General features: G+C 41.5%; 1 protein-coding gene across 3 annotated transcripts in view; it reads left to right on the forward strand.

Moving 5' to 3' along the window:
* Nucleotides 1–16,368, forward strand: part of DIP2B (disco interacting protein 2 homolog B) — a 70,013-nt gene that overhangs the window by 12,806 nt on the left and 40,839 nt on the right. The gene's annotated exons all lie outside the window — the stretch shown is intronic.

The raw sequence follows: 16,368 nt of genomic DNA on the forward strand, positions 1-16,368 counted from the left end.
GTCTCTTACTGAACTGCTCAGAGCCCGTATGTGACTTCATTCTGATCACAAGGAACGAGATGTCTCCAGCGGTCAGGCTCTGCTGAGTTACCTCTGGGAAAGGTGTCTGCCTCTGTGATGGCTGGTTTTGCCATGTGATAAATTCCTCATTCGCAGCTTGCTGTATGCTGAAATAAAAAGCAGAGACAAACTCAAGTATCAAAATAAACATCAATTTTAAACCAGTGCAACCAAGTGAATTAGGACACTTTCACTCTCAAATGTGTGCTGCTCTGTCATTTGTCTTTCCTCTGCGTGAAAAAAAGATTTTGGAGTGATTTATAGCTGGTATGCCGGTCTCATCAGTACTGCTAGGTACAGAACTGTCTGTGTAGTTGAGTGGTTGATTCAGCACACTGCATTTCTGGGCTAGGGTGGTTTTTATCCCTTCTAGAGCTTTTAACATGATATATTCTATCATAACTGTGCACAGCACAATTCGTAGATGCTTCAGAGAACTGTGGTGAAGGTATCAGATTGTGAGCACATCCTGCATTTGTGGCTTCTGTGTGTTTGTTTATTTTCATGGAGACGGTAGCCACCCAAGTGTGACTTTGGGATTTCAGGAGAAATTTCATTGTGTCTTCCTCCAGCAGAATTAGCTAGGGCTTGAGGGAACATCTCTAGAGTGTCTTGAATAGAGTCTGAGGTACTACAGCCTACAAGGTATTTTTTATGGATGCTCCAGACTGGCTGTCACTGAAAAGGCAGGTCAGCATTGTACTTGGTGGGAAGATCTAAGTTAGGATACCCCAAGGAATTTATTTTATTTCTATATTTTTTGTACGGTACTGTCTTACGCTTCTAGAATGCTCAGTCCTTAAGAAGAAATGATCCTGTTGTACGAGGGTTATTGAAGCGAAGTGGTTGCTTTATTTCCCAAACATCATCATTTCTCTTAAGAGGCTGTTCTGTGGCATGGCATGAATTTTACTTACATGAAACATATGGAGTCAGCAGACAAGTCTTACTGAACAAATTGGAGGGCAGCAATCCAAACCAATGCCTGTTGTCTACAGTTCTCCTTTTTCAGAGTTTTTTGCTTAATTGCAAGCTTTCTATTTGGACTTTAATTCTGCAGCTTCTCTTTCTTGGCAGAATACCTTGTCTTAAATTATTGCTGTCAACACGTCCTTAGCCCTTCCTGCTCCCCCCCGTGCCCCTAAATTGTGTAGTGCTCTCTGTGGTGCTTCAGATTCCTATGAGAAAGCCATTATGTTTGTAGTTGAAAGCAAAGCCTGCTGTGAGTATAATATTTTATCAAAAAGATATAAGCATCTCCCTGTTTATATTATTACATTGACACACTGGTTTTATAAACATTTTAGTGCTTTTTGAAATGGTTGATATCTAGTGATTATGGCTCCATTAGGCGTAGTAACAGATGGTTAATATACAAGTACTTTTTATGTTGTCATCTATAGCAGAAACACTGAAATGAAAGGGAATGTTAAGTTCTCATCTCTTCAGTGGTACGGCCGAGGATGTTAGCAAGTGATATGGCGGAGGATCTCGTAAGATTGTGGGACCAGGGAGGGAGTAAGCTGGTATCTAGAATGATGCAGAATAGACTGGGGAGGGATAACGAATCATGCTGGAGCAGGACAGTAGAGAGCACGGATACTGGAATGGATGGTAAGCCAGTGGAGCAAGACTACAACTAGGGTGATCTTTGGGTGGGTAGACCACAGTATTCTGTAGGATTTCCAGGTTTTAGGAGAGACAGGGCTCCTGCAGTTACTGAATGAGAGGGAGAGGGCTGGAAAGTCCCTGCCGCCTTTACCAGCCAAAGCAGAGGTGGAATTAGGCCATGGACATCAGATAACTTTGCCAAGGTCATACTGTGGAGCTGAAGCAGCAGCTTTGCCAAACATCTGCGGTTGCCCTGTGCACCTGCATTCATTTGTGGCTTCATCATTTTTTTCAATGCATGATGTGGAACTGGAGACCTCTGTGTCCCCAGGAATGAGTCTGAGATAAGTCTAATTTAACACCCTTTGCAATTTTTAGCTTGCTTTTTCAGGTGATGCTCTTGTTAAGTTTTGTCTTGTTTTTTTGATTTGTTGGTTTGATTTTTTCCTCGACGTTTTAGAGTTGTATGTTCTTAAATTTTGCTCTGTCCGTGCCTAGAGAGAAATGAGCTAGCACTTTAAGACTTCTTCCTGCGAGAACCAGAAAGTTCAAAGTCTTGGGCTTCTGTTGTACTAGAGTGAGTTGGAGGGCTTACATGTTTTTTTGCATAATAATAAAAACAGGCTAATATGTTATAATTAAGTGCTAGTGGGAAATAAAGCAATAAAGATTAGTTTGTTATTTAAAGTAATTCTGCTTACACCTTTAATGGAGATGGGCTATTGCTAAGAGCAACTGGACAGTCACCTTTGCTTTAAATTTATTGCAGAATGAAAAACGAAAATATGATCTCACTCTCATTAAAATTAAGTAATTGATCTCATCATTCAATTAAAAGACTTTTTAGGGAGCTTTTGGCAGGTCATTCCAGGGTGCTATTAAGACCTGACCAACCAAGCATCCTTAAATTGGAGGGAATGGGGGATAGTTCTCTGTTAAGTAACTGGAAGATAAGGGAGCATCTCAACAAACTAACTAGCAAAACCAAGCAACCTTAAACTACTGTAAGGCAGTGCTACCAGTGCGCTTCTCCTTCATGGAGATTTCTGTCATGAGGTTAGAGAGAGTCAGAGCACAGCTCTGAGGGAAAGTTGAATATATTCCTCTTAATGCACTTGTCTCTCCAGGGTACTTGGCTTGAAAATGAGTGTTCTGAATATGCACGTGTGTCAGAAGTGGGACTTCGAAGGGAGCGATTCTAACTTTATCTTCAGCACAAGTTTTTCTCACCGTGCTGAACATAACTGGAAGGCCAATGCAGTACTGATAACCTTTTGTCTCTGCTTTTCATTAGCTGGCACTAGAACAACTGGCTGTTGTTACTAGTTTACTGCGAATAGGTTTTGCTGGTTGTTGCTTTTTCAGACAGCTTGCAGTTCCCAACCTGTACAGCTATAGCTTGGGTGTTTTTCTGTTTTATTCATAATTCCATCTGGGCATCACTGTTTGCAAGAAATCTTTCATCTCTAGCTCTGGGCTGTACAGAACTGGGGTGGCAAAGGAGACTTGTGTTTTTGTGCTGGCTTCATCATTTTCAGATGATTAATATTTAATTTGGGCTTTTTAAAGCTTTTAGCAGATTTATCAGGCTTTCTTCCCTGTGGTAGTGTATGTGAGGACAACTTGAGAGAGCATTCTGATTAACTTTCAATGTGGAAAGTGGTTTTATTTATTTTGATTTATGTCTGAAATACTTTTAAGAAGCTCTTTCTGTTCTGTAAGTATCTTTGCCATAAACCTAACCATAAAATAGATGCAGCAGTTTTTCCTTTTCTCTAGCTAGAGTCCAGCCAAGCAAATACTGTATCACATCCAAATAACACTTTTTCTTGCCCAGAAGGGCCAGTCTGTATTGTCACTCTCCAATGCAAAACACAGATGCAGTCAGCTGTGCTGTGTGGGGAGTAGCAGGTTTCAAAGAAATCCTCGGTGCCATGTACTCTGCCACTGCTTGTTCTCTTGATCCACTTCGTGCGTAGCAAGGCACTGGTGCTGGACTTCTGAATCTGAGTGATTTTGCCATGACAGAAATAATTCTTTTCCCTCCTCCAGCCCTGTGTTGCTTTCATACAATCAAGCAGTGCCAACATGGGTGTTTTGGTGTTAAGGAAGTGTTCAACTTTCACGTGGTTAGGGCTGAAACAGGGTTATTTACACTGCTGTTATGTGTTTAAAGGTTTATATAAATGATGTTTCATAATTTTTGACCCATTTTAATGATAAATCTGGTCTTGGAGAGATTGCAGCTTGTTAGTACATATATGCCGTGAAATTTTGATGTGTTACCACCAGACATGAAGTTTCTTCTCTTCCAATTTCAAGATACTTTGTTCAAGTGAAGAGTGCAGGTCATGAGGGGCGATCTGGTGCAGGTAGGTTGCCTTGCAGTGCATGAGATAATTAGGCCTGAAAAAACATTTGGAACCAATTTAGAGATTGATTGGGGTTTTTTTCACTCTGACTTGCAGCTGCCTTCAGTACACTGCTCCTAGTTGTTCTGCATTGTGCTCACTGAGTTCGTGATTGGGCCCACACAGGAGTTTTGCTGTTCAGCTGACAGCCTTCTGAGCTGTGACTGCGTCCCACTTTGAACCCCCTGAAATCTGGTATTAGTGATTCAAGATGGAAACAACAAAGGGGAAATGCAGTCGGCATTCTGGCCTCTGGCAGAGGCCATTTTTGTTTACCAGTTAGTGTTTCTTTCCAGTTGGCTAGTGTTTGCTGGGTCAGTCGATCTGTTGTTTAAAAGAATTTGTTTACGGCTGACTCTGGCTTTTGATATTTTAATGCTGAATTTACCGACAGGAGTAGCTGAAAGCTGCGTCATTTGTAGAGGAACATGTTTATTTTTCTTCTCCTTTTATTATAAATAAATCACAATGAGTTTATTTCCACTCTATCAAATGTCTCTGGCCTTCATGGGAACAGAGTGCAGAAGCATCAAAATCAAATAGAACAATTTGGAGAGTAATTGCGTTTAGGTGTTTGCTTATCAAAGCTTTGCTTTGCAAAGCAGTATTTGCTGGCTGTTCTGATATGCCAGGTGCCAGATGTAAAACTTGCTTCCTTTTTCATTGATATTCAGCTCTTGTGTGTAGTTAGAGGGCTGACTCATTAATATTACAAGTGTCATACGTATTGTGTTAGGGCCAGTCCCTATTTTGCAGTCCTCTAAAGTGGAGACAGTGTGGTTGGAAGCTGTCCAGTTTATTCTTCACGAGGCTTCTGTCAGTAAGATTATTAGGCTTTAATCTGTCTCGTGGTGATAGCTTTGCTTTTCCAGAAGGGAGTTACTTTTGTGTGAGGATCAGACCTCGCCAGACCTGGTTGTGGGCCTGCTGGAAGGATGCCTGCCGTGATGAGCAGAGCTTACCTTCCGGAGAGGAGCGAGTGCTGTCAGATTTTTCTGAGCCATTTGGAATACTAAAGCAGCTTGGCCAGCATGCTGGCCTAGGTAGACCGGGGCTAGGGAGAAATTCCAATGAGATCTTCCCTCAGCCTCTCTATCTAGACTGCTGTGGAGATAGTAGTTGCTGTGCAAACAAATAAGCGATTGTCCAAAGCTTTGTGTCATCCTCTGTTTTTTGTTTTATTGAGAGCCTCAATTCCCCAGTCACTGAGAATTTCAAACAAGGTGTTTTGGAGTTATTTGTTGTGATTACTCCACTGTTATCATCTGCTTTATTTTTCAGTAATGAAAAATTAATAAGATTGAAATTTGCTCGTGTAGAGTTTGGTTATGTGAATGTTTGACCAGAAAATGTGATCTCAGAAGCAGCTCTTTAACAAGGCTGCAGTGACAAATTTTGTAATACACGCATAGTATTTTGGAATCGTATTGTAAATAGTTCCTGTATTAATTTGCTGTCGAAGACTTAAGTTTTCAAACTAAGTCACATCTGTAACTGCAATATCTTTTTTGTGAGCTCTTTTGTTCATTTTGTTTTCATTCTTTTTCTTGTAGTCACGTTGCTGACTATGTGCTCTTAAATAATCCTACTGATTTCTCCATACTTCCTTCCCTCTACAAGTAAGACATTTGAGAATTCAGTTTATTTAAATTGGAAAAGGAGGTGGTATTGCACTCTTAGAGAGGCCATGGTAGGAAAATTCGCTGTAAGTAGTAATTGTGGTTTTGGAGATAGCTTGTTGAATAAGATCTTTCTTACTTTTAGGGCTGTTTGTTTAGGTTCAGGGTCCACTGGTGTCGCTGTAGAAAGGATGTTTGTCCTCATGGTTTTGTGAAAGTATATTATGACAGTGGTGACGTACTGACACAAGGCAAGAAAAATCCATGTGCTAGGATCTTGCCATTTTGGAACAACAGAAATATTTATCTGATATTGCAATATCCTGCATAACAAGGCCAGCAAATTGAGAATGACCGTTCCTTCTCTTAATGATAATAACATGTTTTTTTCTACTTGAAGGCAGACAGAACGAGGGCCACTTTGTACCAAAAAATGAATGTCATTCTCTTAAAGAGCTGTTAGTGTGCAGAATTAGGAGGAATCGATGTGCTGGGAGAGGTGCATATTTTCCCTTGAAGTAGCTAAGTTTGGTAACTTTGTGGTGGATTTGCAACGTGCAGCTGGATTCTTGAGCTGTGCGATGAGGGTTCTCATGTTTGCTGCTGTAGTACATTTTGCCCGTTATTTTGATCTTCCACACAGCTTAAAGGCTTTCACATAAGAAGAATCTTGCCACATCCTGCTATCCAGCCTTGGAACAAAGTGCTTCTGAAGCAGACATTGACTCTTCTTTAGCATGCCGAAAGAGCCCTGAACAGAAGTCGTTCCTCGCATGATCTTTCTTGTAAAGAGCATTGCAGCTGACAGAATAATGGGTTTTCTTAGGCTTGCTGGTGACATGCCAACATGGTTTCCTTAGCAGTGAAATTCCTCAAGAAGCCATGGTTGCTGGTGTAAACATAACTGAAAGCTGAACACAGCCCGTGCTGAGCTCAAGGCCTGAAATCTGCTGCTTACGCCATGCTGTACAGTGCATTTTTCTTTTGCCCTTTCTATTTAAATCTGTTTTCCCAAGCTTGTAACCAACTTGAATGGGTTGTGCTCTTCAACCCAGAAAAGATGGTCTAGTCTCTGCACAGAGGAGCCGGTACAGGCTCCTGGGCTTGTATGCAGCAAGGGTCGCTCAGTGGGGCAGCCTCCCAGTACAGTAGAGCTCTGGCTTTGCTTTGGGTGGAGGTGGGTTTATATTAAATTATCACGTGCAGAGCAGGTTTAAGGTTATTAAATAAAGTGCTTTGGTTCCCACTAGTCAGGCTTAAAAGAAATGAATAGCAAACGCAGGAAGCTTCATAGCTGCTCACTGAGCCTGCCTCCTGTATTTTGTCAGGTACGCTTCTGGAATTTGGTGGGAGTTTCTGCAAGTCAAATTACTAGTGTTGCACGCTAATTTGAGGCTGGGTAAAAGATTAATAATTGTATTGCTTTAACTTTAAGTAGTGGAATCCTACTATGGTGACTAATACTGTTTAATAGTAACTCTCCTAGAGTAAGCACTTGTTCATGCTGTAAAGTGACTGTGGTTTGTGTTTCAGATTTCAGTGCTTTGGGAAAAACAATGGGTTTTGCTCTCTTGAGCAGCCATCATTTTCTCTGCTGCTTTTTTGTGTGAAATAGGAGTGACACCCTTATGAATACAGCCTTGGTACTGCCTCCTTGGGAAAACCAGGGTAGGAGGCATGTGGGAAAACATGTCCCGAAAGCTGCCTCACCTCTTCAGTTTTGAAAAATTCATTGTTGCAATTGATTTTTTTTTTTATGTAGATGATTTTTGTTTGGGGAGTGTTCTTTTAAGTGCTAATGCTTTCATCAAGATATCTTTCTTTGCTTCATCATGCATAATCATCGAGCTCATAGCACTGTGATTCGGTATAGCATTTTCCCATCTGGAAATACGTAATTACTGTGCTACTGTGCAGTATGACATGCCAACTAGGTTAGTGCTCTGTTAACACTGTGTTTAAAGAAAGGTCAGAGTTGCATTTCCGTGCCCAAGTACTTTGTGTGAGAGGCACTGTGTTTGATCAATAGATAGGGGAATAATTGCTCCTAACTTCTTTCTTCTCCCATTCAAGAATCTAGAATTTAATTACGAAAAGTAACTTCAGGTACAGTTGGATGGAAATAAGCTGCATATCCAAACCACTTTTCGGGACGGTTTGGCAAGGTGTTGCTGTCATGTCAGATTTGGAGGAGAGTTACCAGAAAGGGGTAACTGTGGCAGTTGGCTTATGGTAGAAGAATTGAAGCTTGTTTCAAGAAAATTATGAAGTGTTGGCACCTGGGAGCCGTGAAGGGGTAGGTGATAGGAATTGCGCATAGGATTAAAACCCATAGCAATGTGTGTTTTAATCTTATCCCAGGCAGATCCACTGTGGTAATATTCTGCTGTTTTTGAGTGGCCACGTTAGCTGCTGAACAAAAGGCTGCAAAAATATGATCAGGTCTTTTGTGAGAGAGCAGAGAGAAAAACAACCCCAGTGAGGGCCTGTCCTCCCCTGGAACCGAGGGTGCAGAAGAAGTGCCAGGACTGTCTGGTTTCATTGAATACCTCGGACTGGAAACTGTGGTGTCGTCGGTGGCTGTGGGTAGGGTGAAAGCTTCGTACATCTGACTTTAATCAATCATTACATTTGTCAGAGCCCCAGACCGTCTCCAAGTGCTGTTTACTGCAGGTTGTGGTAAACCCAAGGGAAGATATCATTTGGCTTTCTAATTGTGGGCGGCTATCTATGCGAGTCTGAAGTATTTTGCAGCAAGATACAGAGTTCTCTTTGGGTGCCTGATTATTATTATTATTATTGTTGCTGTGCTAAAAACAGGCTTGATTTGGAAAATCATCAGTCCACACTAGTCTATCTCATGGAGAAAGTGCATACTGTTTAGAATAGGCAGAGAGTTTATGTGTGTGTAATCTTTTGTAGTTGGGCTGGATGGACAACTCCTAGGAGAAGGTTATCAGCACTCGCTGTTCTAATAACTCAGTTTCTACCTTAAGGAAGACAATGATGTACCTACCTACTGAACAAGGGCTGAATCACAGGGCTGTTACGCAAAGTTTAGTCATTTCCTGGGAAACTTTAGTTTTCAGTCTAGTGGCAGAGGGCTAGGTCTGTGCATTTGTGCTGAGGATTAAATACCTGTGGATTTCTGCTAGTGTCTGTGACCAGGAGGTTAGTCAGAAAAGAGTATTATTCAGCGCAGATTCACTTCGTCGGGCTTTTTAAAATGCGTTGTCTTGCTTTACTCGGCTCAGACTGTGAGTATAGCGAGTTCTTGCGTACGTGTATGTGACGCTTTCTGTTTCTCCTCATTGAAATGTGTTGTTCTGATGCAGGACTAGTATTAAAAACCCTGTTAAGGGCTCCTACATCTAAACTCACATTCTTCTCATTGACTACTGATTAAAAATAGATGGAAACTTTTCTCTTGAATAGATTTTGTAAAATCCTATTTGTGACACAGTGTTGGGTTTGTGCCTTTTATAGCATTCAGAAGGGAAAATGTGTTGTTTTTTTTTCTTCTCCGTGACAACTTGCAGCTATTTAAAAGATTCTTCCCCCCCCCGGAAGGGGTTACATGCAGGATTTATTGTTTGTGTGGGGGATTCAGCTATTTATGTGCATGTGCTGGTTTTATGGGTAACACATAAAATTTGTGTGGCTGCACTTTGCGACATAATATCTTGTATAAAGTTGACTTCAGTGATTGTATACTGCAGATGTTCATTAGAGGCAGTGGGCAGAGCCTGTATTTCCTAGGGTGATCAGAGTTAGTGATGTATTTAAAGGTTTTAAGGGGTTATCTTCAAGAGTTTTTGGAACCTTTTTAAACATCTTGCCTTTTGTAAAGGTAGATGTTACTGGTGCATTGATAGCGTGATTTGAGTTGCTGATGCACAAGTGCATCATGCATCCTTTTGTCACGGGCAGGGGTCTGAAAGGTGAAGTGTCTCTGGCCTTTAGTTCTTCCGTACAAACGAACTAGAGGGTTGGCTTGAAGTTTGGCTTCATGGTCATTTGAGCAACTTGAAGTGCTGTAAAGACATGAACTGCTGAGAATACCTGGGTCACGCTGATGCTGTGTAAACCGTGCGTGCAGTCACGTGTGAGAATGTTCTCGTGTCTGCTGCAAGGAGAAGAATCAACAAAAGTGTAGTACATCTAGAAGAGGCTTGTTTATTTACAGTGGTAAGCTTCCAAGCATTTTTCAGTGTTCTAGTCTTGCGAGGCCTTTGAGAACTCATTTTGCTGGCGCCGAGTAGTGCCATTTTCAGCAGAAATGGTAATGATTTTTTTTTTTTATGTGGAAGGGAGGGTCTTCAGATGAAGCTGATCTGGTGACACCTCCTTTTCGTTGGTCGCCCCCTGCCCACACACACAAAAAAAGCTGAGCTCTGTCCTTAGCTCGCTCAGTTTGGTGATGCATCACATATGGCGTCAAAGATTACTACTCTTAATACATGGGCCCAGACAGGTGAATCGAGGACAGTGGGTCATCTGGAACTCTGAAATGCTGTTGTAAGCTAAAGAGATTTTTCAGTATAGTTTCAGTAGTTAGTTGTATTGTTTAAAGGTAAAACAACAGAAAAATTTTAAAGGCTTAAGGCACACAGTAGGTGGCTTGTGGTAGAGTGCACCTTGTGACCTTAAATGACACGAAGCCAGACCTCTACAGTGTGGCCGTCTGGCAATGACCATCTATCTACAGAAGGTCGACCATGCCACAAAAACCTAATCTTGAATTGCATTCTTTTGAAAGAATAAATGTTGAGATTAAAATAGTTTTAACTTGGTAAAGCAACATTCATAAGCCTTTAGAAAAGATTTTTGAAGCTGTGGAACAGACTCCCTGCAGTGCTGGAGCCAAGTAGACTTTTACTGTGTATATAAATTAATCTGGAGCTGATCTGTCTGTGAAACTTTTAGTACTGAAACTGTAGCAGTATAATGCTTGTGCTTAACAAACACAGCTTTGTAAGACTTGCTGTTTTTTTCAGTAGCTTATTCATGTTCTTAATGGGAACAGAATGGTGCTGTTAAAGGGAAACTGCAAAGCACAAATCTGTTGTGTTTGTTTTTCTTACTGTTTGGTTTTGGTGGGGTTTTTTTGGGGGGGGTGACATAGGGAGTGAGTAAGGTTTTAATTCTTTCAAGGAATCAATGACTTTTCTGGAAGACTGTATAGTTTGCAGACCTTGGAATTGTCTTCAAGGAGAAAACCTGATATACAGCTTCACCAGAAGGAAGGAGGAGGGAATCTTTGAAGCTGCATCATTATTTGGCCTCAAACAGAAAGAAGCAACTGTCTAAACTTGTTTCAAACATAGTTTTTGTGCTGAAGTTGTAGCCAAAGAGTGTTAGGAGTGCAAGACCATTTAACACCTAGCCTGAGAAAAAAGATTTAAATGTTGTGTTTTGGGTTGCTGAAGCCTGGGATTGAGGATGTCCTAGCTGTAGGTTTGGTAAAAGCATCGGGAGTGGGGGGGTCCAGAAGTTGCCAATCCTCCAGAAAATGGAAGGAAGACAGTATCTAGCTGCAAAATAAGTAAATGAGAGGCAACAGCGTTTCTTACTGAAGTGCTGAACTGCTTGATTTGATACCTACTTTCTGCCTAGCCCATAACTGAGACAGTTAGAAGTGCTGAAGTGCATACCTTCCTCATTTTGGACTTCTCGAACATGCCACCTAACACTTCAAAACACACTTGAAAGACCTTATCTGGAAGTGGCATGCAACAAAAGAACATTTTGGACTTTCAGCTACACTTCTGGGTTTCGGTATCTCCAGTTTAGTGTCTACTTCTGGTCAAGGACAGGAAATCCAAAATCAAACTCTGCAAAACCAGGCTTTATGTCGTATTCTTTCAGAGCGGGTTCAAGATGATAAAACTGCAGGGAGACGCTGCCTGTCATATGTGCCTAGAGAATCGAGCAGGGGAGTAGGTAGGAAAGGCAAAGTCATCAAGGTCGTTTATAGGGGTGAGACCTGAAAAGCAGATGCAGTGGTGATAACAGAATTTGTTTCCTTATTTTTGTTATAATCTTATTACAGTGTTTGCTGTTAAATGAAGTAGCTGTCTGTGTTCTTAGGCTAATTTCCAGGATTCTGTGTTAACATTAACTGCTAGAAACACCGACTTTTTTTTTTTTTAAGGATACAAACAGTTTTTAAAAATGCATGCAAACTGCTTTCAAATTTTAATCTTTTTCTTGATACAGTCAAGTGTTTGGAGGCTTTGTTGGGGAGATGCTGTGCGCTACGTGATCATTTTCCTTAATTTCTCCACTGTAGTAATTATGGTTTTGTTAGACAGTAAATGATTCAGTGTTCTCATTCCATGGGGGGAAGGGGAGCAAGGATGTTGAAAGAGGAGTATTGTCTGAGCGTAGCAGGATTAGCTGGTGTTACCACCTTGCACTGATTGAGCACCACTGTTTAGAATAGATCATCAGCTCTAATTGCTGAAAAGCAGCCTGGCGTCACAGGGCGGTGGGACTCCTGAAGTTTCAGGCTTCTCTGCTGTGTGATTTGAATATAGGTGTAACATCTAGGCTGATCAGCTGTAGTTCACTGGGCTTTCTTCTGCTCTGTGTAAGCCCTTACCCCTCCGTTTTCTATCATTGCAGAGTTCATCTTTTCTCTTGCACTCCTGATGGTCAGAACCTCCAAATTGGATTTGCATGATGAGGATCAGTTCTAATTTCCTCTCAAGAAATTAGGAGAATCATATGAAAAAGGAATCTCGGAATCCTTCTTCTGCATTTTTCTGGGGAATTTTGTTTCTCAAATGTACACCTGTTAATCACAAACAAACAGGGCCTCTTGGATTTCATCGTGGAGGTGTCTGCAGTCAGGACTATTGTCAAGGCATTCCAAGTGAGGAAAAATCATTGCTCCTCGAATGAACATGTCTTGTTTCTGCAAACCATAAATCTAGAGTTATTTCCTATTCTGAATCCACAGAAGGACATCTCTTGTGCATTTGCAAGACCTGCTGTGTCTTGAAAAGTAGGATTTCTTTCAATTCTTCTTTTAAAACTGTCAGAGAGAAGATGAAATGGGAGGAGGAGGAGAGGGTTGGAAGAGGGGAACAGTATTGTGATATATAGCGAGGTGAGGAATTGCTGAAGCAATGCAATCCCAGTGCCGGCCTCCAGGCAGAGAACCTGTTCTGTGGAGCTGGCTGGGGCTGGACCATCAAATGCTCTGCAGATGGGCAGGAAAACTGAGCTGGTGGCTCCGCAGGAGAACATTTCTCATGTGTTGGGATGAGTTAACCTTTGTGAGTAGTGCAGGTGGTAGCAGAGCTTTGTGTTGGTTGGGGTGGAAGAACTATGAGTTTGGGTAGCACAGTGAAGAAAATGGTAGCATGTGGAGCTAATGAACTAGATTGTGGTGGTGGTGGGCTGTATTTACACTTAGTCTGTTCTAGTGTACTGGTTGGTTGTGGAAGGTGAAGACATCACTGCATGCGAGCTGATGGTTGCCGTCACTGCAGCAGAGGTGTCGAGGAAGGAGAGCCTGTTCCTCCACTGCATCAGTGACCAGCAGACCAGCAGCTTAGCTCACTCCCATGTGTCCTTTTCAAAAAAAAAACCCCCAAAACACAAACAAAAAAACCAAACAATAAAAACCAAACCCCTAAAGATTCCTGGCATCACATTTTGAGACCCTGGGAAAGATCACAGTGTGTGAGGACCTTACAGTTGTTTATGGCGAAAGGGTCTTGGCTGAAAAGAAGCCAAAGCTTTGCTTGCGTTTGACGAGCCTCGCATTTCCTTAGCAGGGCCTCCTCAGCATGTGGAGGCACAACCATCGCTAGCTTAGCATATAGATAAATATAGACCGCAGCCGAACAGAAACAGTTGTAGCTGGGAGAGGGCCAAAAAAATGTCTCAGCAGTAAGTGTTTTTGTTTGTAATTTCTTTCCTAGGAATGAACAAACACTAGCACCATTTTAAAGCTAAATTGTCAGCTCTCATTTGCTTTGCTAATGTTTGCTTTGTAGTGCTGTGTCTTGCATCTGCATAGAGAGGGGTTGTGGTTCTTGGGTTGTTTTTTCAGCTAGCTGGAAGAATTTAGCACACCAAATGTCACAAAGTGTTGAATTTATGGAAGCGGGGTTGATGCGTTACCAGGTTTAAGCAGTAGGAGTGAATGGTTCTTGAGATTGCAGTCCTATTGTCTTGGTTCTCTTCCTGTTGCTGTAATTTATGATATTCAGTGGGGAAGTCCGCATTTATGTTCAGATCTAGCCATTTCCATTTCCTGTAGATCAGCAGAAAATGAATAAGGTGAAAGAAAATTTCTCGCTTAATGAATCTTTGGTTTCTGTCTCAGTGGATTGATAGCAAACTTGGACTACGTGTGACCAGAGAGAAGAGGCTTTGTACAATAAATTCGTTCCACTTGTGCAGCAAATTAAAGGGACACTTGCTTCCAAGACTTGAGATGTCAGGTTGGGCAGAACTATTGTGGTTGTAGTAATCAGATCAGCATTTTATTGAGATGACTCTACACCTCTTACCCGTGCCTACACACAATATTTTTTTCTGAGTGTCTTAGTCCCTATGTCTTGCTGGAGCTTTATTCCAGATAATTGTATTCTATTTTTAACCTGCATTGATGGTTATCCTTAAACAAAGAACTCTAATTTGTCTGTTTCTTCTAACTTTTTCAGTCCTTACTGGCTAGTTCCACTTTAGTAGGGCTAGTCTAAAAATTTAAGCGTAATGCTTTCTAATCCTATGGGCAGGTCCCCGAGACTGTCAACCCGTTTGTCAAAAAAATGGTTGATTTCCCCCCCCCCCCCCCCCACACACACACACAAACTCCATGTGAAAATTCAGGAGTGGGAAGACACAGTGCTACAGGGAAGTCCCAGGAATTTATCACCTGTATTTCTGTTGCTTGACTTTTGCTAGTTGGAACTTTCCTGTTCTTGCCACATAGCATTAGGCTTTTTATTTCTTTATTAGCTTGTGCTCAGAGAATCCTTTTTTCAAGCAATAAGGCAAATGATCTGCATTCCATGGTAGCTAAGGTTGCAAGTAGTGTTTAGGTCTGAGTTACCTTCTCGTTTTTCAGTAGTATCTTGCCTCAGCTTCAAATTTCCGAATGCAAGTCTGTGAACTGTAGTGCTCGCATTCCCGTGAGGATAGGTTTGTTTATTGGTGGGATATTAGTGTGGCGCAAGTGATTAAAGAGAATTCTTTGCTTCCCAGTACATAAACCAGAATGTGATGCTACTGGTACTTAAATTGAGTGTGCTGGTGTTTGTTCATAATTTATTGGTATTCCTTAGTAATTCCAACAATTTTCTGTGGCAAATGTTTCATTATATATAGTGTGTAACCACCAGTGTCAAAAGTCCAATTAAATCTTGTGGAGAAATTAATCACAAAATAACAAGCTACAAACAAATCTGTGGGTTGTCTTATAAGGAAGAACCCCTCCCCCTTTCTGTGCAGGTTTGTTTTTCCTGAAGTGGCAGTCGCCCTGGTCTATTTGCTACCCAAATGAATGAATGTGGGGAATTAAAACTGCCTCTGAAAACGGAGAGGCAAATCTCAGAAAAGCTGGTGGATTTTGTAGCTCAGGCAGTCGATCAAAACATTATCCTTTTGGCGTATGTTCTTTGTGTAGCTCTTTCTTGAAGGAGTACTTTTCTTACACTGGCAGCATACCTTTCTTGTGAGCTGGATTAATTTAACTGAGCTATGTACTGCAATCAAGCATTAAAATTAATGCTTTGGTTGGCATTTCAGTGCTTCATGGACATTCTAATTTTTGATTCCTGTATTTGTTTGGGCTTGTTGGGGCCTGACTCAAGCGTAGTGTTAGAGGAGTGAGATAAATTTTTGTGTGCAAATGCATGCCCTCCCCTAAGCAGTGTAAGTACCCGTTTCAGCTTTGACACTCTCAGTGCAGGCGTTTCAAATGATGCTGATGTTTGACTGCCCATCATAAAGGAGGGGAGTCCATTCGCTTTCCAAGCATTTCAGTACTGCAAAATCACCTTTGTAACCCAAATGGCCAGTTAGCTGGAATGTTTTAGCAGAGGCACTGGTTGTGTTGGGAGGCTTAGAGCCTAAACCCTTTAATCATCTTTTCTGATGTGGCCCTCCAGATCAGGCTGGACGTGTCTGGCGGAAGGATGCTGTAAGGTAGTAAATACAGTGGCCAGTGCTGCTCAAGAGCAGTATTAATTGGGCTCATGGCAAAGAGAAGCCATTTGCGATCACTAGCTGCTTATTGTAATACAAATGTGGGCTTAATTTTAGTTTGAGAAGTAATACCAAATAATTCTGTTTTCTTAATGCTATGTTTTTGATCACTTCAAATCTTTCGGCCCCAAGAGATAAGAAGTTACAAGTGCAGGTCAGGCTACAGAAAGGCTTGAGATGCTGTAGGGCTTATTGTTTTAATCCCTTCAAGGTTTCAGTCTTTCTTGTGGTTCTGATGTAGTGTGAGAAATTAAAACAAAAGACAGCAGCCAGATGGTACATCTCCAGGATCAGACAGATTAGTTTTTTGAAAAAGGGAAAAGTTTACTAATATTTACTCTCTTCCGGAGTTTTTGCTTCTGTGGAGCTCAAGCATCTATCTTCTGCATGCCTCTACCAGTAGGCAAACAGTAGAATTACAGCTACTACCAGGTTAAAAA

This window comes from Opisthocomus hoazin, chromosome 32 (assembly GCF_030867145.1).
Source record: "Opisthocomus hoazin isolate bOpiHoa1 chromosome 32, bOpiHoa1.hap1, whole genome shotgun sequence".
Lineage (NCBI taxonomy): Eukaryota > Metazoa > Chordata > Aves > Opisthocomiformes > Opisthocomidae > Opisthocomus > Opisthocomus hoazin.